Source organism: Cupressus sempervirens, chromosome 7, assembly GCF_028749045.1.
Source record: "Cupressus sempervirens isolate cs-2001-9-10 chromosome 7, ASM2874904v1, whole genome shotgun sequence".
Lineage (NCBI taxonomy): Eukaryota > Viridiplantae > Streptophyta > Pinopsida > Cupressales > Cupressaceae > Cupressus > Cupressus sempervirens.
Window position 1 is genome coordinate 200,931,554 of NC_143124.1, and position 25,512 is coordinate 200,957,065.

General features: G+C 35.0%; 1 pseudogene; it reads right to left on the reverse strand.

Annotated features, from left to right (window-relative positions):
- Positions 1-4,468: 4,468 nt before the first annotated feature.
- On the reverse strand, positions 4,469-5,633 carry LOC149546185 (oleosin pseudogene; annotated as a pseudogene).
- Positions 5,634-25,512: the final 19,879 nt, after the last annotated feature.

Genomic DNA, 25,512 nt, shown 5'->3' on the forward strand with positions numbered 1-25,512 from the left:
TTAAACTTGCCACAGCCAAGGGCAAATTGCAGCATGTTGGGTGGTTTGACAAGATTATTCATGCTTCTTTTTTCTCGATTAAAGCATCTCACGCTTTTCAATCTATATGGAAGGCATGTCAACATTGTTGTTATCTTCTGACATGGATAGAAAATTCACTTCAACATGGATTTGGTTTTTCTTCATCCTTTCTTTGGTGGAATAAACACATTGACTATCATGATCAACAAATTGCCTTAAGCTTTCCAAAATAGTTGTTCGCCCTTTTTAGAAAGGGTGTCCGTAATGTTGGAGACCTTTGGGATTTCCACATTATGAGTTGGATGCATGGCAGATTGGTTATGGCTTTCATCTCATTCTTTTTAACAGTTTCCCTTGAAAAAAGTCTTCTTACATTTGCTTCCTAATTTGCCCTTGAAATTTTGTTTGAATTCCAAATGGAATTGTAGGTTTAATGAAAAAATTTGGTCAAAGCTTTCAGTTCAGATATGGAAATCAAAAGCCAACTTAGATGCACAATTAATTGCTTGGAGTATCTTACATTGCAAACTATCCATAGAAGACAGGTTGAAATGGATGATGGTCCAATGAGTTAATTGTCTACTCTGTCAAAGGTCAAAAAACATGAGACATTTTTTCTAGGGATGTCAGGCTATCAAGAAACAATGCTATTATGTTTTTAAAGATTTACTTGCTATTTTCCAGCATAAACTAAATTGGAAAGAAGCCCTCCTTGGTGTGGCAATGTGTACTAATATCATTGCTGAGGGAGTTAGAGAAGTTATTTTGTCTCATATATGAACATACAGGTAAAGCTGTTTTTAATAGTCTCAATAATGTTCATAAGGAAGCAGCTGCTCTTGGGCTTTACTCAGAAAAAAAAAATTTCTGACCTTTTTCTTTTATAGGGTCTTACAGGTGGATTTTCAGATTCAAGAAATTAAGTCACAAGTCAAGCATCTGCTTATCCAAAGGAAAGTGGTCATGCGTCATGGTTCAAAGTCTTACAGGTGGATTTTCAGATTCAAGAAATTAAGTCACAAGTCAAGCATCTGCTTATCCAAAGGAAAGTGGTCATGCGTCATGGTTCAAAGTCTTTCTTTCAGTATTGACACGTCTTATTCTATTGTATTTCTATTTTGTAACTATTGTAAAGACAAATAAACATTATAATGTATGTTGTAATAGCTATGCGACTTTCACTATAACAGTCATGATAAATACTAGTTAGGCATTACTTTTACATGGCAGCTTGCTGCCTTCTTATTGTATTCTTTTGCAGTATTTTCAATAATTAAAAAAAAATTAAAGACTGTTTGAGATGCTACCTTAAATCTCATCTCTTCTCACGAGAAGTAGAGTTTTGAGGATACAATCAAATGATTTGCATTGCTTTCAGCCTTTTTTAAATGTTTTTTTAGTAGTCACATATACAGGATACAGGGAAAAGAGCAAGCGAGCGCAAGGCAAAATCAAGAGGAACCTTCAATACAAGTCTTAAGCGTCAAACAACAGGTATGTAATAGGATAGGCTAGAACTGAAGAGTTGACGGTACCTCTTCTATACTTAGTATAAACAGTTGGAAGCATTCATGACTGGCATGCTAAAAATGACTTCCTTTTAGAAGCTTTTTTAAGCATGGGAAAGACGCGCAAAGTGTTTGAAGGAAATGTCAACTCATGGAACGCCATGTGTGATATGCACAAAATGGATTTGCCAATTATGTCTTTAGAAACTTTCAGGAGAACTTAATTGGTAGATACAAGTTCAAATTTCCCAAACCTTTGTCTGAACCCAACATCATTCCTGGCTGGGCCAAACTGGGAATTTTGCAACATGGTTTGGACATCTATTAAAGCATTAGGCAGATGTAGATGCAATATTGAAATGCCGTGTCTGGCACGTAGAGAAGGTACATGAACTGTTTGACATAATGTCTCAAAGAAGTGCAAGGGTTGCAGGATATGCACAAAAATGGATTTTGCAAGGGCCCTCTAAAAATCTTTGAAGTAATGAAGCACTCGGTTACATATCCTGACGTTGTAAGCAAAGCCTTGTACGCAGCCATGAAGATTTGGTAGATGAGTGCTGCTTATTGCATTATATATACACAGGTGATCATTATGTCATTTTGACCGTGCTGACTGCTATCCCTAAACATTATCATTGAGATGCCAGTTGAGGTGTACTAGTTGCTGCATTTTTAGTGCCTATGTATCACAAATGAACCGTCTTAGGAATATTTACATCGGTGCAGCTTTTTATTTGAATCCTTGAATTACTGAGACTTACATTCTTCTTTCAAACATGTATGGATAAATAGGCAGGTGGAGTGAGGCTCAAATGGTAAGGAAATTGGTAAAAGATGAAGTTAGAAAGATGCCTGGATATAGTTGGATTTAAAGTCATAAAATGCGTATATGGTTATGTATGGTAGTCAAATCATATTCATTGAGAACTATTCAGATGTGGACAAATTGGCTTTTCGTAGGAAATCAGTATGATATTTTCCATAGATTAATGGTGATGAACAGGCTTGCACTATAATAATGTGTACCACATGCCGAACCTGCACTAATACGTTAGGAGAAGGTCTTCTGTTTTTGCCTCGAGAATTCGGCAATCTAGAACATGCTGTAAGCTTTTTAAAATTTGATGTGTAAGGTGCAATGCGTACAATTGTTTATCAAAAACCTATTTTATGATAGTATGAACATTTCAGTGAGTTTTTTAATATGAAAACTGGATATGCATAAGGAAAAAGTTGGAAGGGAAAGTGGAGAAAGGGAAAAATAAAGGTGCGGAATACTTAAGCAAATGAAAAGATGCTTGATCTCCAAGAAATGGAGAGGATTGTTTACAGGTACCTTTGCATTTTGTATCATTCTGTTATCTTTACATTTTGTATTATTCTTTTGTTTGGATCAATGGAAGTTATAGTAGTCTATGCTAGAGGACTATATGCAAAGAAATAAAATATTACATCTGCAATTTATATATTTTTTAATCTACAACTATAATATTTCTAATAGTATTTCACACTCTTTTCTGGACGAGATTGATAAAGATTTATAAATTCTAAAATATTTCTTCAATTTAATTTGATTTCAATATCTTAGATTTTTAATAAAATTAGAACTCCTATAAAAGAATAAAGAAGAAATTGCACACCGGCTAAAACAGATTAACAGTCAAATCAACACTAGCCACAATAACCATCATGAAGGGAATAATGGAATTATAAAACATCTTGAATAACAGGCTCAGATTTCCTATCATTTTAACCCAGTAGTTGATGATATACCGAAGTAGTCTTCAGCTCTCAAATTACTCATATTCTATAATTGTTATAACTATTGTTTGTTCATTATAATTGTTATTAACTATTGTTTGTTCATTAGTTCTCTGGTTTCAGCTCATTTGTGCTTCATCATAGGCTTTAAGTCTTGTTTCTTGAATACTAATTTTTGATCTATCTATTCTGTAGCTATTTTTAAACAGCTTTTCTGTTGTAATTATAGTTCATGTTTTGAGTTCTAGACAGCTATCAGGCAGCTTTTTATACTACTGACTTATTTAGAAATCGCCAACCATAGCTACAACTATCATGAAACAGTACTCATTAAATCTCTAAACATTGTTAATACAGTGTTAATATATACAGTATCTTTCCTTATAGGTCAAACCAACTATTTATGATCTGTCACAATTCACAAACATTTGCCAGGTGGTTCTCACATATTTCCAATGAATGTTACATGCAATTCAAGACATGCCTTGAAGTTCCTACAAAAAGATCTCTTTTTCTGCATTTTTGGCCTGCAACCCCTTGATAAAACTTCAGATTTTCCCTGTAAATGGACCCTACGATGCCATTTGAGAGATGTTATGTTGCCACGTAAACATGAACACCATTGTCGAGGCTAGGGTAGCATTTAATACATCCATTCTCTTGGCATGTCATTCAATTTTGTTTGAACATACTTCACTGTTTATTTGTGTATATGTTTGAGCTTTGTTTTTTTATATAGTTATACTGATAAGGGAGTCTTCATGAAAGGGATTATATTCAAATAAATCAAAATTTCAAATGTGTAATAAGTTAAATTGTAATATTGCTATAAGAAATTAACTATGTAATTTTTAAGTCAAATCTATTAATTTATATTTAATGAGTAGTGGCTCACAATAATTATTTTCTTTTATATTTAATGAGTAGTGCTTCATTTCCATAAGCATCACCTAGATGTAATGAATGCTAAGTTTTCCATTCATTCTCGTAAGGGATGAGTTTTTATAAACCACTACTTATGAAACATAGACCAATGAATTTGACTCAAAATCTACACACTTGAATCCTAATTCTATTGTGATTGGTGTTTAAAACTGATCACAACGAAACGATGTGAAATTATATAAACACTAAAGAACTGCTTGATATTTGAAAATGCTCATTTAGAAAGGCAATAAGAACATGGACATAAATATATTCCAAAACAAAGTCCAAGAGGAAAACATTTCATGGTAGAAGGTACACATTCAAGATCATCAACAGATCCACTAGCAACGATGCTTTATTGCATCAAAAGCCTGTACAATGGCTACCTACATAAGATACCCCATTCTAGCAAGAACCCATTCCATAATAAGAATAATGCTCATAAGGATTATTCATGAAATACATAAACAAATGAACAAACTGTCACAATACATGGACATATCCAAATCTAGATCCACAACCTCCCTCATGCATCCACGAAACCAGGGTGTTGCAATGCAAGAGAAGTCTCGTTTAAGCTCCAGGGGCAGCATCTCTGAGCTTCCCATGCAAATACCCACCACATTCCCAAGCATAGCCTTTCACATGGCTTGCTGTATCAACAACCCTCTTGCATGCATAATCTATCTGATCTGAACCAACAGGCTTCCTGCCATTTACATAGCTATACAACCATGAAACGCCCAAATACACTACCACCCCAAAAAATCCAACAGAAAAAAGCCCTGCAACTGCAACAAACAGCAGGGCTCCAATGGGTATCAATAAAGGGCTTAAAAGTATCAAAACAGGAGCCAAAACAGCCAAAACTATTGCAGTTAGCCCCGTCATTAACAGCAGAATAGCCCCCAATATGACCAGGCCGGCTGGAGACAAAATTTGCTGGCAATTTGGTACGTACTGAAGGATTTTATTCCTCATCCTCTCATATCTTTCACCCATCTTTTTGAGCTATACAACTCTTCTTCTTTTTTAGCAGATCTGGGGTTCTTCGATCTTTTGTTGTAATTGTATAGTGAATTTCTTAGGTAATATAGTTAGATGCGGAATTTGAGGCATGAATGGAGAAGAATTTTATGTTAAGTAACTTGGTGCATACAATATGGTGCATTGGTGAGGGGAAAGTATTCATTCCCGTTGGGTACGGGGTGTAATTTGTATTTAAAAACAACACTAATATCTAGAAAGGCGACAAAGCGTTGTCTAATTTGTATCATTGGCACCGTGCATGGATTAATAAACTCAAATGAATGCTGCCACCATTGTCGGATGGTATTTAAATTACAGTGGACGCTCTCAACATGGGGTTTGTCTTAAAGGCACAAATGGATACCCTGAGGAGGCGGGACGAGATCCGTGTCTTCAATATAATTTTAGGTAAATAATCTACAGGTAGAGTAATATGGATTTATGTGGATATCATTACAACTAATGGAAAATTAAAGGTTATCTGATTTTAAATTATTATGTGAATTTGATGGACAATATCTAATGAGGAGGAGGAGGTGGTGGTGGTGGTGGTGGTGGTATTGTAAAATCACATAGCAAACAATGTGAAAGCGTCATTTCATTTCAAATATTAAAAAATAGTACAATTTGGAGAATTGTGGGAGAGATATATGTTCGCTAATTCGTAAAAGCTGGACAAATTTGTGGGCGAGTTGTGTATCTTTAAGTCAATAAAAGTTGAGCAAATTTGTGGAAAGATGTATGTTTTTGGACTTCATTATGGGAGCTAATCCAAATAGGCAAATTTGACATACAAAATGAATGTCACTACTATTTGACAAACTTGTCTTAAGAGATGTATGCCTATCACTCTATCGATTGATCATTTATGGTTTTCAAATGTATTGTTGTGTTTTACAATATCATTAATTCTTAAGCATTATCTCTTAAATCTACAAAATAGTTTGGATCGATGGTATTTGAGTCATTTTTTTATCATTTCAAGTGTATCTTTAAAAAAGTTTTTATCCACTTGAATGAAGGTTTTTCTTTAAGGTGGTCTACTTACTCCTCCCCCTCCATTAATTGTATTAGGTTCCCAAACTCTTTAAGTGTATAGCATGAAATTATTCTTCTAATTTTTTTAGTTATCAAAATTTTGGGGTTCCTTGTCTAGGGATTCTTTACCATCTATGTCCAACCTTCATCCCTCAAGTGGTCCCTATCAGATTATCAAACACGCCTCTATTGGTATGCCCATCAATCCACCTCTGACACCTTGACTTGTTGTAATTCATAAGGAATATTCAATTCTCAATTGTTGATATTCCATAATTTTTTCTATTCCACTGATAACACCTCATCATGTGTCATAAATCATTAATTAAGTTAATTTCAATGCACCAACTTTCAAAGTTACTGAATTTTTCCACCCATAGGCATTTTTCAAACTTGGAGTTATAGATTTATATGGTGGTTGACCTATTTTTAATGTATTCAGTATTAATGAGTGGTTATGTCTATTTAGACTAGACATCATCATCTTAACTCAACCAAATTACTTTCATTATTAATTTAGAGCACTTGGGTTAGATTTCATAGTGAAGAAATGTAGATCCATCAAATATTAGAGGACAAAAGCCATTTATTATCAAAGGATAGAGAATGTCACCCCTTTAGCTAGATGACAATATGACTCAATGGTTATTAATGTCACAAAATGTTGCACCCTCACTTGGGGTATGACACCAAGCACCTTGTGAAACATTCACTTAGTTTAGTTGTGGGACTTGCGCATGTGAAACTAGATCTACATAGAAGGTCAACTTCCTTCTAATTCAATGCAACTAAACTAACAAATTTGAGGGAAAAGGGAGCGGGATGCAAGAAAGTAAAGGGGGTGATGCATCAGATTGAATTGTGGTTGCTTCCTACTTCTATTTGTACAAACATCAATGAAGAACCCTAATGATGAAGGGTGCTCCCCTTAATACCATAAACACATTGTGGAAACAAAGAAACAACAACAATTATGAGAACAAAATAGGGACTTCTTATTATCGCCGCAAATGCGGAATTACAGAATTCACAATTACAATATGCTAACCCACATGAGTGCCTTCATTATAGTAATCTACAAAACAATGATATGAACTATCACCTAGAGTTGTCCTAGACAATGTTCAGGCTTTTCTTAAATAAGCAATTTTATGCCGCCCAGAAAGGTTCTAGACACTCAAACTTAATACCTAGAGCTGACAAACCCTAACAATACATATAGAGTTAGCCAAATACACCTTTGACAAATTATTTTAGAAATTTTGGGTAGCCCAACTTCGGAAGGCCATAACTCTCAAACCATTGCTCTGATTGGCTATTATAACCACTTTTCGAAAACACCATCTCCTAATCTACAGGTTCTAAACTACACATGTGCCTTGTGGTTAGGGTTTTGGACCTCATCTGAGGCCTCTAAGGCCTTCAAAACTAACTTCAAATATTTTTCTCCAAAATTTTCACCAAAAATCCGCAATAACTTCTCTAATACTTAAGATGGAGCAATCAGATTTTTATGGTAGGCTTATAATTATGAAATGAACCTTCATGTAGAAAATGAGAACATTCTGAGCTCGTATGACAAACTTACTAAAAATAGTAAGCTCCCAGAAATAGTAACCCCCCAGTCTACTAGTCCTAATTAAAATAGAAAAGACTGAAAATAAAATATTTTTGGGTGATGCAAGATTGCCCTCACACCCAAGATGCTCCTAGATCAGACACCCAAGGTAATTTAAGAAGTGACTTCATCACGTCTTAGGTGTTCATAGGAAAACCAAGACCTTTAATCTCCTCCCTTGCTAGCCATGATGAATCCTCTACTAGCCTCCATTTCCATTTAACCAGGTATTCTTCATAATTTTTGTTCCTTGTACTTTTGCCAACATGACTGTCCAGTATCTTCTCAATCTCCTTTGTAGCCGAACTAGTTGTTGGAATACTCCACTACTCTTTTGTAACTTCATCTCCATCACCTCCTTCATAATACTCTGTCAAATCTAAAATATTAAAATACTGGTGAAATATTCAATTCAATAGGCAATTCCACTTCATAGGCATCTCCAGAATCATGCCTTTTTACTATCTTGCACAATCCAAACTTCTTCATATTTAGCTTATTATATGTACCCACTGGAAAATGCTCCTTTCTCAAATGAACCATCACTTCATCTCTAATCTGAAATTCCTTATACCTCCTTTTCACATCTACCTTAGCTTTATATTGTGTATTCATCTTTATAATGTGCTTCCTCACCTCCTATGGATGTTCTTCAAATGTTCATCAAAATCTTCTACTTCAACACTACTTATCTCTCCTTTATCAAACTGTTGCAATTTAGAAGCATTTCTGGGACTTCTCCCATATACAATCTGGAATGGTGATTTACCAGTACTCCTGTTGACAGAATTATTATATGCAAATTATGCCTGTGGTAAAATCATATCCCATCCTTTTGGCTTGTCTCCAACCAAACATCTCAACAAATTTCCCAAACTCTAGTTCACAACTTTTGTCTATCCCTCAGTCTGTGGATGATGTGATGAATGAAACTTCAACTCCATCTTCAATTTCTTCCAAAATGTACGCCAAAAATTTTGAACAAACTTTATATCTCAATCTGAAACTATACTCTTTGGCAGACCATGTAGTCTCACCACTTCTCTGAAAAACAACTCTACCACATAAACAACATCACTAGTCTTCTTACAAGGAATGAAACATGCCATCTTTGAAAACCTATCAACCACCACAAAAATAGAATCATGTCGTCATTGATTCCTTGGTAATACAAGAACAAAATCCATGTTGAGATCCTCCCACGGCTTCTCTGGTACAGGTAATGGCTGATACAACCCTATATTCTACTTCACTCCTTTTTCCATTTGACATACTCTATAACTCTGTACAAACTTCTTCACATCTTGATGTAACTATGGCCAGTAATAATTCTCAACAACCAAAGCAATGGTCTTATCCCTCCCAAAATATTCAGCCAATCCTCCACTATGCTTCTCCTTGATGAGATTTTCTCTCATTGAACTTCTAGGAATGCACAATTGGTTTCCTTTGAAAAACATACTATCCTAGATCATGAAATCCAACCATTTTATTCTATCAAGTGTAACAGGTTCTATACAATCCTTCCACACTTCACCAAAATTAGGATCATCTGGATACAAATTATTGAGCTTCTTGAACCCACCCACCTCAATCTGCATTTTTGTTAGCAACAAGTGTCTTCTGCTAAGAGCATTTGCAACTCTATTAGACTTCTCGCTACTGTGTTTTAAAACAAATGTGTAACTCTATAAAAACTCAACCCACTTCAAATGCCTTTGGTTTATTTTTCCTCGATTATTAAAATATTGCAATGCTTGATGATTAGTATACAAAAAAAACTCCTTAAGAAGAAGATAGTGTCTCCACTTCTTCAATGCTTGAACTATAGCTTAAAATTCTTGATCATAAATTGAATATTTTCTTTTTGCATCATTCAACTTCTCAATGAAATAAGCAACAGGTCTACCTTCTTGGCTCAAAATAGCTCCTATTACAGTACTACTAGCATCACAATCTACTTGAAACACCTTGTTAAAATATGGAAGTGCTAAAACAAGCTGCTCTATGAATTTCTATTTCAACCGTTTAAAACTCTTATATGCTCCTATAGTCCACTTAAATTCTTTCATATATCCCCTCTCATTGTTTTAGTCAAGGGTCCACAAATACTGCTAAAACCTCTAATAAACTTTCTATAAAAACTAGCTAGCCCATGAAAAGATCTTACCTCTGTAGCACTCTTTGGAGTAGGCCATTCAAGGATAGCCTTCACTTTCTCTGGGTCCATTTTTAGACCTTCTACTAAGACTACAAATCCTAGGTACACCAACTCCTTCACAAAATTGCACTTCTTCAGGCTTATTAGCAACTTTTCTTCCCTCAACTTATCAAACACCTTTTAAATATGAATCAAATGCTCATCCAATGTCTTACTAAAGATCAAAATATCATCTAGGTAAACAATGAAAAAATTACGTAGAAACTCCTTCAATACCTCATAAATGAGCCTCATGAAAGTGCTTGGTGTATTGGTTAGCCCAAAAGGCATGATTAACCACTCGTATAGTCTGTCCCTAGTCTTGAAAGCAGTCTTCCATTCATCTCCTTCTCTAATATGAATTTGATGGTATCCACTCTTCAAATCTATCTTTGTGAAATACTCGGCCCCACTCAAACAGTCCATAATATCATCCATCCTTGACAATGGAAATATGTACTTGATTCTAATCTTGTTAATAGAGCAAGAATTTGTGCACACCCTCCATTCTCCATTCTTCTTCGGTGCTAATACTGCTGGTACAACACATGGACTCAGACTCTCTCAAATTAATCCCTTCTATAACAATTCATAAACTTGTCTGTTCAACTCTTCACTTTCTGTAGGCATCATTCTATGTGTTGCCTTGTTTGAAAAACTAGCTTTTGGAATCAAATCCATCTGGTGACTGATCTTCCTCAGTGGTGACAATCCATCAGGTATATTATCTGACACAATATTAGAAAACTCTTCCAACATATCTGTAACTTCTATTGGTACCTCCTCTACTTCTTCTTTACTATCTTTTGGAATTACAACAAAACACATATGTTCATGCTTCATACCTTCGAAAAACTCATGTCCATCAATGAAACATATTCTGGCAACACTACATACATTTTTTATTTCTCCTTCAATGGCTTCAACTTATGTTTCACTCCATCTTTGGGCAGAGTCTAGGTATTTTCTCACCCATCATGTACAAAATGCTTGTCAAACTACCATAGCCTACCAAGAAACATATGACATATGTCCATAGGTATGATATCACATAGTGCCTTGTCCTAATAGCTTCCAATCTTGAACTTCATTGAGCATTTCTCATTGACCATGACCTTATGGTCATCTTGCACCCAAGCAATACGATATGGACACTGGTGTTTCTGCCTCTTCAACTTCAACTTTGTGACCATATTTTTTGACACCAAATTGCCAATGCTTCCACCATCAGTGATCACATCACAACACTTATCTTCACATTTGTACCTTGTGTGAAACAAACTCCTTTGATCTAGTTCATTCTCCCCACTCAACAGGACTCTTCTGTTGACTAGGACTTCTCCTCTTTCAACATCTTCAAAATGTGATGATCTGGGATCTTCGTCAACATGTGCAACTCTGGCCTGACCTTCAATTCTTTGATCTATTCTTCCTTGGTGCTAGGAACATTCAAATGCTGTATGCCATTCTTCTCTATAGTGAAAACATTTCCCATGGAAGCCTCCTCTTCCAAATCTTTGTCCTCTGCCTCGTCATCTCTAATCTCTATTGTTATGATCATGGAAATGATTAGAATTATTTCTCATATGTTTCTAGCTGCTACTTCTAGCCCCGTCCTTGTTCTTTTGATCATCATTTCAGCCACCATAAGATCATCCACCAGATCTTCCACTGCGACCTCTTCCACTATTCTTGTTGTCAAACTTCTTGCTCATTTTCTCCTCAACTCTTAGGGAAAACTGGTATGCCTCCTCAATATTGGTCATTTCAACTAGACTCAACTTGTCCTAAATACTTGGCCTTAACCCATTAAGATAATGGTCCACTTTCTTTTTATCAGCTTTTGCATGGCCGGTTCTAATGAGAAATCGGGAGAACTCTTTGGTATACTCTTGAACAAATTTTCCCACTTGCTTCAACCCTTGCATTTTCTTCAACAAATCAAGCTCATAATCCCTGGGAATGAATTGTCACTTTAGTTTAGCTATCATTCAATACCATCTAGTGATTTTTCATTTCCCCTTCTATTTTGCTCCAACTGAATCTTCTGCCACCAAATCTTTGCATGTCCCTATAGTTTTGCCTTCGCAAACTTGAACCTATCAGGATCCTCAATATCTTCATACTCAAAGTACTCCTCCAATTCATTGATCCAATCAATCAAATCCTTTGGGTTAAGATTTTTCCAAAAATGTGGGAACCATGAACTTAGGTCTTTTTCCAATCTTGGAGATGGCCTTATAAAGCCTCTCTTCCTCTAGGTTTAGAACTGCCTCTGCTTCGGCATTTTCTTCTATTTCGTCCTCGTCCTCACTTTCATCTCTAATGGAAAGATTTACTCCTCTACGCATTTTTCCTTCCAATGCTTGCATTTGTCTTTGGAGGACTCTAAAGCCCTCAAGTGTAACACCTATAGCTCTTCTGCCACACTCTCTTCATTGAGGCATTTTTGCACTTCCACTGAAACCCTAGTGCAAACAACCTTACAATCAGCGATCTGTCTACATGTTCAATCCAAACCATGGTCCTAGTGCAAATTGCCTCATAGTCATTGACCTATCCACACACTCAAGAACTCTAACTCTAATACCACTCGATGAGGGGTACTCCCCTTAATACCATAAACACATAATAGAAACAAAGAAACAATAGCAATTGTGAGAACAAAATAGGGGCTTCTTATTATTGTCACAAATGCAAACTTATAAAATTCACAATTACAATATGCTAACCCACATGGGTGCTTTCATTATAGTAATCTACAAGATAGTGTTGCGAACTACCACCTAGAGTTGTCCTAGACAATGTTTGGGTCTTTCTTAAATAGACAATTTTATGCCACCCTTGAAGGTTCTAGACACTCAAACTTAATACCTAGGGCTAACAGACCCTAACAATACATATAGAGTTGGCCAAATACACATTTGACAAATTATTTTTAGAAATTTTGGGTAGCCCAAATTTGGAAGGCCATAACTCTTGAACCATTGCTTCGATTAGCTATTATAACCACTTTTCAGAAATGCCAACTCTTGATCTACAGGGTTAGAACAGCATAAGCATCTTTCCCTTAAGTTTTCAGACCTCATCCGAGGCCTCTAAAGCCTTCAAAATTGAGTTCAAAGATTTTCCACTAAAAATTCACAATAACTTCTCTTATACTTAAGCTGGAGCAATGAGATTTTTATGGTAGGCTTATAATTTTTAAATGAACCTTCAAGTAGAAAATGAGAACATTCTGAGCTCATATGAAAAACTTACTCAAAATAGTAAGCTCCCAAAAATAGTAACCCCCCTTGTCTACTAGTCTTAATTAAAATAGAAAAGACTGAAAAGAAAATGTTTTTGGGTGATGCAAGATTGCCCTCACACCTAGATGCTCTTGCATCACCTAATATACACCTATTTTAACTATAGTTTATCCCCTAGGACTCATATGAAGGTCATAACTAATAAGATGATGCAAGGAAGATAATTTTGACAATGCAACATCCATGAACACATTTGACACAACACACAAGCTAAAAAGGCAAAAAAAACACTTAATGCAACACAAGAAACTTGCATAACATTTTAAAATGGAAAGAAAAGGTAGCAATAGATTTTTTCATTAATTGAGGCAAAGGAAAATTTACAATTGCAAAGCCTATATTGTTGCAAAACATTAGAGGAAACACCATTCATTATATACAAACTTCTCTTTTAAAGATATCACACGTAACTTACAATATAAAAGTGAGTTTAAACTCCAACCACACTAGAATTAAGGTTATAAAACCTGTAATGCCCCTCTAACCCTGGCCTATAATTAGGAGTGCTAAAAGATGTAATCAAGACACTAGGGTTGTTTGAAGATACCTTTTTTCCTAGGTGCTTGATTCTAAATAATCTATAACACAGTCTAATAGTGGTATAGGGATACTTTGTAAGGTTCCTTGACTAAGGGGGTGCAATACTAAAGATCAAACTTGATTATATGATTTTTTATAAGGACCCTAAACATTACATAATACAAATCATTTATTGAGATTTGTGATGATATTTATGATTGTGTGTTTGCATAATGATTTATCCTCTAGAAATACCTACATTGATGATAATATCTATTGTGTTTAGATTTGGATGACAATATTTATTAGATATGGACTCCAATGTTATGATTATCATAAATATTGATGAATATTTTTATAATATGGATATAGGTTACAAGTATTACCTTCTTCTTCTTTTTTAAGAGGGGTAAATGCTTTGACCTGGAGCTATGAACCAGTGAGGCCACAAATGGGGGACCTCATCCCCATTAGATTTGAACCTTGATGGCAAGGATAACAACTCAACCATCACAACATGCCACTATTAGCTACAAGTATTACCTTTTAACTATTTAAAGGATAACATATTTTTTTACATGTTTAGTTTCCAATTGTTAAAGATTAATTTATTGATTACTGTATTCATTTAATTAGGACTAACCATGCTAACTCATCATGTTCTCGAATACACTTTGTTTGGCATGATTGTAGGATGAGGGAAGCTAGACATAGTCACTAACATAGATCCAACCTATACCATATAGAGTTAACCTACAAGATGAGAGTTAATATATAGGAGAGAACTTCCTATGTCAATGATAAAACTCACAAACATTGAGTCAACCTACACCATAGTGATGTGTAAGTTTAATTCCTTGCCTTAAAATGCATCTTGTGTACATTCATTGTCTATAAGAAGAGCTCATGATTCATTTTCCTTTTTGGAATACTTTGAAGGAAGTTATCATTACCTTGCTTGACTATAGTAGACTTATTGTTTTCTACATAGTTCCTTTACTACTTGTAGTTTTGCTAGTTTAGACTTCCTTGTTGCTGACCTAGGTATCTTTCATGTCAAGAGAGATTCTGGAAAAGATTAACAACTTTGCGGTAGGGTGAAAAAGCACTCTTACAATATTCTCACCCTTAGTGTATCTTGAGCAAGTTCAAGAGCTCCTATAAAAAAAGATCATCATGTTTTAAACATTTTGGTATCCTTGTCATTGACTAATAGTTTATTGAGATACTATGTTAGTTAGTTGTGGGATGTTGATTAAATAGATATCATTCATAATTTTGAGAAAGTTGATTTATCTTCTTTTGTCACATGTGTGTGTGTGTGTGTGTGTGTGTGTGTGTGTGTGTGTGTGTGTGTGTGTGTGTGCATGTGTGTGTGTGTGCACGCGCACACATGTGTGTATTCCTCTAAATAAAATGGATAGTATTATTGTTGACTGGTCAAACCATATTGACCTTGACTTTTTAGACTTTTTTGCATTTTAAGGTAAATTGCTTATATGGCACTTATTTTGTAGGTGCAATGCTTATAGAGGCAGAGTTCTCTCACATTTTGAAGTCAACCCCTCATTTGTAGAAGTTTCAAACCCTTCACAATGCAAAGAAGATCATTCATTTGTTAATGAACCACAAATATATTGAATCTAAAGATGCCAATTTATTAAGGAAATTAAACCACCTTATCAATTCTTCAGAAATAATATTGGAATCTAAGCTCAAACTAATGGAAGATTTTTGTTTTGTGGGCCAAGATCTAGCCAATTTTTTGACAAGGAATTTATACTTTTTGTGTCATAGTGTCGAGAACAACATTCTTCCAATGATGGAGTTTCTAAAGAATGTAATATTGTTCGAGGATGTGCTTGTGAAAACCCTATTAAAAGAACCAAGAATTATGTGTTGTAGCTTGGAGAAGACTCTAAAGTCCTGAACTGCATTTTGGGACATATTGGATGTACCCATTGATTTTTATCAATTGGATGCACCTATTGGTTTTTATCAATTGATCTAGCTTTGTTCTCTCTCTATTCAGTGTTATTGTTTTTGCAGTTGTTTAGCTACAGGGTTGGACATCTCATCTTGGGATTTCTCCATGTAACGCCCTACTAGGGAACCCAAAAGAAATTAACCTAAAGTTTCACTAATTTTTCCAAACATTTTGTTTCTAAAGATTAAACGACAAGAGATAATATATTGGAAGCAATAACTCACATACATACAACCATTCATAAGTAGATTACATCTTTTAAGGGTTCCATGATGTTGAATCACATACAAGTTTTATTAATACTAAATATGATACATAACAAATCCACATCATAGATAAACCACGAGTACAAATCCAATTAAATAATATACAATTATATAAGATGCTACTTGGTATAATGAGAATGCATAATCATCCAAATTTCTCAAACAAGGGTTTCTAATCTTAAATTCTTTCATAGATGTTTTTAAGAGTGGTAAATTTAACACGGGTTTCAACTCAAATTAAATTCTGAAAACAGATCCATACAAACACAGAGAAGACAAAGAGATTTTCAGAGAGGAAATTATTGTGCAAAACTCAACAAGATCCTACCTCAATCTAATGCTAACCAATCAGATGCTTAGAGTTGGCAAGAAAATTATCGTCTTCTCGAAAACCTTCTTTCTCAAAAATTTGCTCCTCCAAACCTATGTGTGGAGAAATGAGCTCTAATTTCTTAATAAAGAGTCTTCTCCCATTAGGGTTTCAATTTTGCAATCACGTGAACCCTTTTCTTTATTATTTTATTTTATTTTAATTTCATGTGCAAACTTTTTTGCATTTTAATTAAAATAAACTTTTGTAAATTTATTTTCTCTCTTTCTTTTATTAAACATCAAGGCATCTTTAATATATTTATTAATTCAAATAATAATAATTAGTGTTTATTATTAAAATGAAACTCCTAAATAAATAATTATTAAATTACATAAATATAATTATGCCAAAATTAGAACTTTAGTTAAATCTTTTAAATTTAATTATTTTATTTAATTAATTTCTCAATTAATTAAATATAATTAACAATTGATTTTTCTTTATAAAATTTTTTTTAAATTAAATCATTTAATGTTCTCTTAATTTTGATTTAATTTATAACTGAAAATCACAACAGACCCACAATCTAAATCTTAAAACGCATAATAAAGACAGAGTACTAAATCAAAATTAGGGGCAAAAATCATGAATTCACTTCAATTGATGAATTTGAAAGTGTAATAACGCATATACTTATTCTACTTTCTAGGACAATTGGCTTAGGGTTTGGATTTGGACTCAAGAACTATCTCCCCCTCTTTACCATTGAGATACTATGATAAGGCACATTCATCCTGACAATTCAAGGAAGTCAATGCTCAAAGCATAAAATTTGAGCATGTACATATAAATATAAATCTAAACTAAACAAATAATGGCAAGAAGTGGTGTATTGTGTAGATCCTGACTAGTAGGTGACTATGACTCCCTCCCTCAACTACATTAGAAACATCAAACATAAAGTAAAACATACATGTACACCATACACATGCAAGTATGGGGTAAGTATCCATAGAAAGTGCATATAAATCATCCATCTAACTATCATAATGAAATAACTAAAATCACTATATCATCATCGAAATAATAATCATGAACACATGAATAAATGAGTATCAATTAGCTCATCACATATATCAACTGAGCATGAAATAACATCCAATCAAATCAGGTAATATACTACCAATAATCATAAAACATCACCATAAAGTTGGCCTAAAATAATTCGGCAATATGACATAAAAATTAAACTAGAGGTAGGCACTACATCCACCCACTAGACTTATGCTTACTCTTGGAAGCCTATAAACAAGTAGGGGTATAAATCCTATAAACCAAATACATCCTCCCAAGTAGCTGATGACTCATCAATAAGGTCCCATTGGACCCTTACCTGCTCTATTGTTTGACCACTAAGGGTCAAATACCACTATTGCAGAATGTGCACCAGCTCCAAAGCTAGCTGCCTATCCTCTACCTGTAATGCATTACAATCAAGAACATGTATCACATCAGGAATATACTATCTAGGAATAGAAACATGGAAAACATCATGAACACAAGCTAAGTTGGGCGGCAATACAAGAAGATAAGCAACTGGACCTATCCTCTCAAGAATCTCAAATGGCCCCACAAAACAAGGTGCTAGCTTCAAACCCTTTCCGTAATGGATCAGACTCTTTCGTAGACACACTCTCAAGAAAAGTTTCTCACCCATTGTAAACTACTTATCTGTACTATGAGCATCGACAGAGTTCTTCTGTCTATCCTGTGTTGTAGACATATACTCACATATGTACACTACCTGCTACTACATATCTTGAAGCATCTCAAGACCCAACAAGACATGATCCTCTAAATTGTCCTAACTCAACAGTGTACAACAAGGACGACCATACAAAGCCTGAAAAGGTGTCATCCTGATAGAACTATGATACCCTATAAGTAAACTCTACTAGGTATAGAAAATTCGCCCGAAGAGTTTATCTATCCATAACATACATCCTCAACATATCCTCCAAAACATTATTCAATTTCTTAGTTTGACCATCTATCTCTGGGTGATATGTTGAGCTATAGTTCAATTATGCTCCAAGATCATGCTGCAAAGATGTCCAAAATGTGGATGTGAATATAAGATCCCTATCTGAAATGATCTTCCAAGGACTACCATGTAATCTCAAAATATCATGCATCAAGACATTAGCTACTAAAGCTAATATGTAGGATGACCTCATCGATGAAAAGTATGCCACCTTAGTCAACTGGTCAACTGTGACCAAGATAGCATCATGTTGACAAGTAGTCATAGGTAATCCTACAATGAAATCCATACAAATAATATCCCACTTACATGAAGGAATGAGATTAGGCTGTAAAAGCCCTACTAGATGTTGGTGCTCTACCTTGATTCTTTGGCACTCAAGACACCTAACCATGAAATTAGTGATATCATACTTCATCCCTGTCCAAAAGTATAGATGTCACAAATATGTGTGCATCTTCCTGATACTTGGATGTGTCAAGCAAGGTGTACAATGGGCCTCTAATAGGATTAATGTACAAAGCTTATCCAATGGTGGTACATAGATCCTCCCTAAATAGTGCAAAAGGCCATGTAACTCTAGGACATAACCTGAAAATTTTCCCTCCAATGGTCTACATGATTCTATCTCCTTGCTCACCTCCTAATACCAAGTATTTGTAAGAAGTGCCTGAAATATAGAGCTCCTCAAATCCACACTAAGAGTCAAAGATAGCATCACATGTCTCCTACAACTCAAAGTGTCGACTACTACATTCTCCTTGTTGAAAACAAATTGATACAAGTATGAGAATGTGTTTCAATCATTATTTTGTCACTGATGTCAAACCTGCTACTTGCTGGTAAGACAATTGCTTAGATGATTTGAGTATTATCAATTTTTTGATTGATGAAGAGGATTTGATCAAATGAGGTAACAATAGCACCAAGAGAAAAGGTTGAGTTATGAAATGGAAAAGGAGTACAAAGATCAGTTAAGACAATGATATTATAGTGCATTGATTATCTAGTTAAGGTTACAAAGGATGGATACACCGATTAAGTTTAGAAGAACAAACAAAATGAATTGTGTCTTCCAAGCTTAACAATCTGCATAGTATGTGCCAAGAAAAGTTAATGCAAGCCAAGAATAAAATTAGTTGGAGCCAAATGAAGTCAAATTTCAATGTATGCTAAGTGATACAGTGTTAGCCGAGTAAAGTTGAGTTGATGTAGAGCACCAGTAAACTTTAGTTTGTGCTAAGTGATTTGATAGTGGATGTCAAGCAACGCAATATATGTCAAGCATTAGAACTAAGTTAATGTCAAGTGACAACATTATGAGGAAGATCATGAATTCAATGAATTTGAGCTGACAAATTTTATTTCTTAGATTGTGGAACCATGTGGAAGATAAACTTGATGAGCTAGTAGCATAGAATTCAAGATGAATCATTTTGAGGCAAATTCGAATAGGATTGAAGGAGAAATTTCTAGAAGGAATAAAATGAAAAGATGGGTAGATTCATTGAATCCTACCTAACCCTAAAATGGACGATAGAGGATGAATGGAAAAAGATCTAAATTTTTTATTTTTAGAGATGGCTAGTCAGAAGCAAAGGTTGTCATGTGCAAGAACCTAAGGAAGACAAGGAGTCTAAAGTATTGCTTCATTCAATAACCAAAGAGAAGAGACTACTATTGGCAAACAAAGAAAGAAGGCTTACGGGTATGGATTCTTGAAGGTTGGAGAAGTTATCAGAGTTGAAGTGTGAGAAAGCCAAGCAGAATGGAGGACTGAAACATAGATCTGTAATCTGCAAAGTGTGTTTTAAGTTGTTATCAAATCAAGCCTTACCATTACTTTCTAATCATTGTATCAGTCTATGGTAAATCCTTTGGAATAAAGTTGACCTAACAGTCAATTGTAAATCCTTTAAATAGGAAATTCCAAGTGAATGGTCTAAAGTCCTCTAACAAGGCTCACTCCTAACATGGTGATTGAAATCCTCTAACTAGGTCACATTTAATAGGTTGCATTGTAAGCTTTAATAGGGTTGGCCTTTCACAGGGTATCACTTTAGAAGAGTGAGAATGAATAGCATGTTACTGGTGGTTCTTCCCAAATTGGGTTTCCACGTAAAATTATTATGTCAAATGTGTTATTGAATCTATTATGTTTCATGCTTACATTTCTACAAAATTGATTTGATAGTAATCTACAAAGTTTAAGTAATTGTATGATCTAATGGATGCATGCATAATGAATATGTTTTATGGATATGGGTTCACTAAGTTGTGAAAAGTTTTATTTGTACATATGGACCTTGGATAACTAATTCACCCCCCTCTCAGTTATTCTAAATAATTCCAATACTCCTTCACCTGATTATACTTCACCTTGAAGTCATACTCAAAAAGAAACTCCATCCAACGTCGCTGCCTAGCATTTAGATTAGGCTACATGAATATATACTGTAAATTGGGATGATCACTATAAAGCTCAAAATGATGCCCCAACAAGAAGTGTCTTGTCATGTCCCATTTTCAAATAATTAAAAATAATAAACTTTGCTAAGGCAGGCAGGCTCCAAAAAAGTGAAGTTTCGGCAAAAGGGGCTAATCTTTGGAAACCAATGGACTAATAAATAAAATTATTATTAAATTATATTTTATTAACCCCTCTTGGACATGAGTTAGGGTTATGCCCTCTTTTAAGGGGTTTGAATGCATTTTGGACTGATTCCAAAACTTGATTTTGGCTCATTTCTTTGTTGTTCTTCAGAGGCTGCCAAACCTGTGGAGAAGGAGACCCAAGAACGGGAGTTTGCAAGTTTCTAGGAAGGCTAAGGACAGGATTTTGAAGCCATTCCATGTGCATGCTCATACAGAGTTTTCCTTTGTGCTGAACAGTGCAGATTTGTGAGTTTTCGAGTGTGTTTTTTGTAAGAGTTTGGTGTTTTCGGTTGAGTATTTCATATCAGTTTGGGTTGCTGCTGTATATCAAACATTTAGATGTTGAAATAGATCTGAATATATTTATTTGGTCATGATTATACTTATATGATAGATTATCAGTGCTTTTGTGGTGTTTCTGGCTATTTTGTGTTGTCTTCGGGAGCTCGATGAGCATTGTTTTTGCCCTCCACTTAGGATTTGTTGTGTAAATGTTATACAGATCTGAAAATGTCATTTTGTAGGCTTTTATGCTGCTGAAATTTCTATAAAAAAAGTCCACTTTCATATTTATTAATAATATGTGAAGCTGTGAAGTTTTTGGCACTATTTCCGGCATACCCGATTTGGGGTTTATTGAGAAATTGGTAGATCTTTGAAATATTGGTTGTTTGATCTTAAAGATCTGATTAGAAGTTTGAAATATCATATAAAATCAGAAAAGGGAAATTTCAATGGTATCAGAGCTATGATCTTGCCAGCCTAAGGGTTTGTAGAAGTTTGCATGTCAGTTTTGACAACTACCCAAATCTTGCATATCATAATTTATAGTTGCATGTTGCTTCTAATCAGCTGCATGTCATAATTTATTGTTGCATGCTACTTCTAATCATTTGCATGTTAGTTCTTGGTGAATTTGGTGGTTGCATGTTGCTTCTAATCAGTTGCATGTCAAAATTTATGGTTGCATGAAACTAAGTGAAAGAGAAAAAAGATATTTGTAGCGAGAAAAGAATAAAGAAATTTTGATCAAACCTCCAGTTGAAAGTAAAAGTACAAAATCCAAGGAAGGGAAAGGTATGGATGATCCAGATGAGATGGCAAAGAAATTCTTCCAAGACATCCAAAATACTCAGAAGCAAATAGTGGATAGTTTGGCAGAAACTAGAGAGGCTTTGTGAATATTGACAGAAAAACTGCAAGGAGTTGCATCTATTAATGAGAAATGAAGCACTTCAGAGGAGCCAAGAAATCTAAAATCCACACCATCTAAATCAACCAAAACTATTTTCTTGCCTATAAATGAGCCACCAGTACTGAATCCAGCCCTTAATCCCGTGGAAGAGGTTACAGGTAACTTGATTGCATTAAGAGCTACTTACAATGGCTTAGATGATGACTTTCGCAGTTTGGTTCCTTTTAGAGAATATGTGGATATGATCCTTTTAGAGAATATGTGGATATGATGAACACTTTGATGCCCAAGAAAGAGAACAGGAGAGAGCATGACATAAGTGGAAGAGAGCTCAAAAATAAAATAAGGAAGTTTACAGCACCTACTTTTGATGGAACAAATAAAATTTCAGCTAGAGCATGGCTACAAAAATTATAGACTTTCTTCACACTTAACCCCATGAAGGAGAGTGATGCTATTCAATTTGCAAGTCTACACTTGGAAGATGCAACCTATGATTGCTGGTATCATGGAATGACTACTCAAGGTCATGATCAGGTAACTACATTTGATGATTTTAGTCAAAGAGTGATAGATAGATTTGACCTCAAGGATGATGAAGAGTATTTTAAAGAATTGTCAAAGTTGAAGCAAACCAAATCAGTTAATGAGTATATAGAAGAGTTTCAAAAAGTGGCTGTTATGGTACCTAATATGAGTGAAAAGAGGATTGTTTATCTTTTTCTTGATGGTTTAGAAGATTCTGTTAAGGGCTTGGTTAAGGCTTTCTCACCCTCAACCTTACAGGAAGCTATCAAAAGAAGCTTGCAACTTGAAACTTGCATGCCTATGAAACCAGTCACTAATCAAAAAACCCCAAATCTTTGGCAACATAAGGGAAATTTTCAGAAAAAGACTTTCCCAACACTACCACCAAAAGATGTGATAAATGTGGCAAAAAAGAAGGTAGATGAAGAGACTAGGAGTGAATTACGAAGGAAAAAGCTTTGTTTTACTTGTAGAGAACCATGGGTTCCAGGACATAGATGTTTGGGGAAAGGTCAAGTGCATTATATTGAAGTTGCTTCAAAATCTGATTCAGATGAGCATGAGGAATTTCATGACACTAAGGAGGAGGTAGAAGAAGAGAAAGAAAAAGAAATCAGCAAGGATGGCACTTTAGCAGCATTATCAGGAGTCCCAAGATACCATCCCTTTCAAATTTGAGGGGTACTAGCAGGGCAAAGGTTGATAGTTCTTTTTGATAGTGGGGCAACTCACAATTTTATTGATGAGAGATTTGTCATGAAAAGAGGGCTTAAAGTAGAAGATTTTGAGGGATTCAATGTTATTGTAGTTGATGGATTCACTATGCCTTGCACACAGGTGGTGAAACAACTCAAGATGTCCTTAGGAGATTATGAGTTATGTGATGACTTCTGTGTGGTTGGTATTAGTGAGATAGATCTAGTATTGGGTGTTCAATGGTTGCACTCTATTGGAGGCTATTACATGAACCATCAAACTATGGAGTTTAAATTTCATTCCAATGGGAAAGAAGTCATATTGAGAGGCTTATCAAATGGAGCACCTAAGGCAGTCTCTGCAGAGAGGATGGAGAAGAATTTTTGAAGAGGACAAGTAGCATGGGTAGCAGGAGTCATAATCCATCCAACAAGCTCTCCAAAGAATCAAGGTAATTTCCATTTTGAAATTTAAAATATTCTTGATAAGCATAGTATAGTTTTCAATGACTTGCCTCCAGGATTACCACCAGATAGAGGTTTTGAGCATGTTATAGAGTTAGAACAGGGTGCCAAGCCAGTTATAACAACCCCATACCGCCATCCAAGAGGTTATAAGGAAGAAATTGAAAAAATTATTAAAGAACTCTTGGACATGGGATTCATAAGGCCTAGCTCTAGTCCATTTGCATCATCTGTGATACTTGTCAAGAAAAATGATGGTACAATGAGAATGTGTATAGACTACAGGGCTCTAAACAAGAAGACCATAAAAAATAGGTATCCCATACCATGCATAGATGAACTCATTGATGAGTTACATGGTGTTGTATACTTCTCAAAAATTGACTTAAGATCAGGGTACCATCAAATCCGAATGAGGAGTGAAGATGTGGAAAAGACTGCTTTCAGATGTCACTATGGGCACTTTGAATTTCTTGTTATGCCATTTGGCCTCACTAATGCACCTGCAACATTCCAATCTTGTATGAATAAGGTATTTAGCCAGCATCTTCGAAAATTTGTTTTGGTATTTTTTGATGATATCTTGATTTATAGTAAAACATGGGAAGAGCATCTAAAGCACATAGACTCTATTTTGGGAATCTTAGAGCAGCAATCCTTCTCTGCTAAGCTATCTAAATGTGAGTTTGGTTTGACAGAGATCCTATATTTGGGACATATTATAAGTTCTAAAGGAGTACAGGTTGATCAACAAAAAATCCAGACAATTTTGGATTTGCCTCCACCCACTAATCTTACACAGTTGAGAGGTTTCTTCGGGTTGTATAGCTACTATAAGAGATTTGCCAAGGGATTTTCTCAGCTTGCTGCCCCCTTCACTGATTTGACAAAGAAAGGAGCTTTTGTTTGGATAGAAGAGGCACAAAAAATATTTGATAAGCTTAAGGAGGTAATGAGTTCATGCCCTGTGCTTGCAATTTCATATTTCTCTTTACCTTTTGTTGTTGAATGTGATGCTTATGGAGAAGGTATAGGGGCTGTCCTAACTCAAATGGGACATCCAATAGCATTTGAGAGTAGAAAATTATATCAATCAGAGAAAGGTTACTTCATCTATGATAAAGAAATGTTGGCAATCATGCATGCACTTCATAAGTTTAGAAAATATTTGGTATGTGGGAGATTCATTGTAAAGACAGACCATAATAGCCTCAGGTTCTTCTTGAACCAAAGGGATTTGAATGATCGTCAACAAAAATGGGTAAGAAAATTGCAAGCTTATGATTTTGATATTGAATACATGAAAGAAAAGAATAATGTGGTTGCTGATGCTCTCTCAAGAAAGCCCACTTTGTGTTCCTTAACATCTATCTCTATTGATTGGAAAGTCTCCATAATTTCAGAGTATGCTAAAGATTCCTTTGCCACC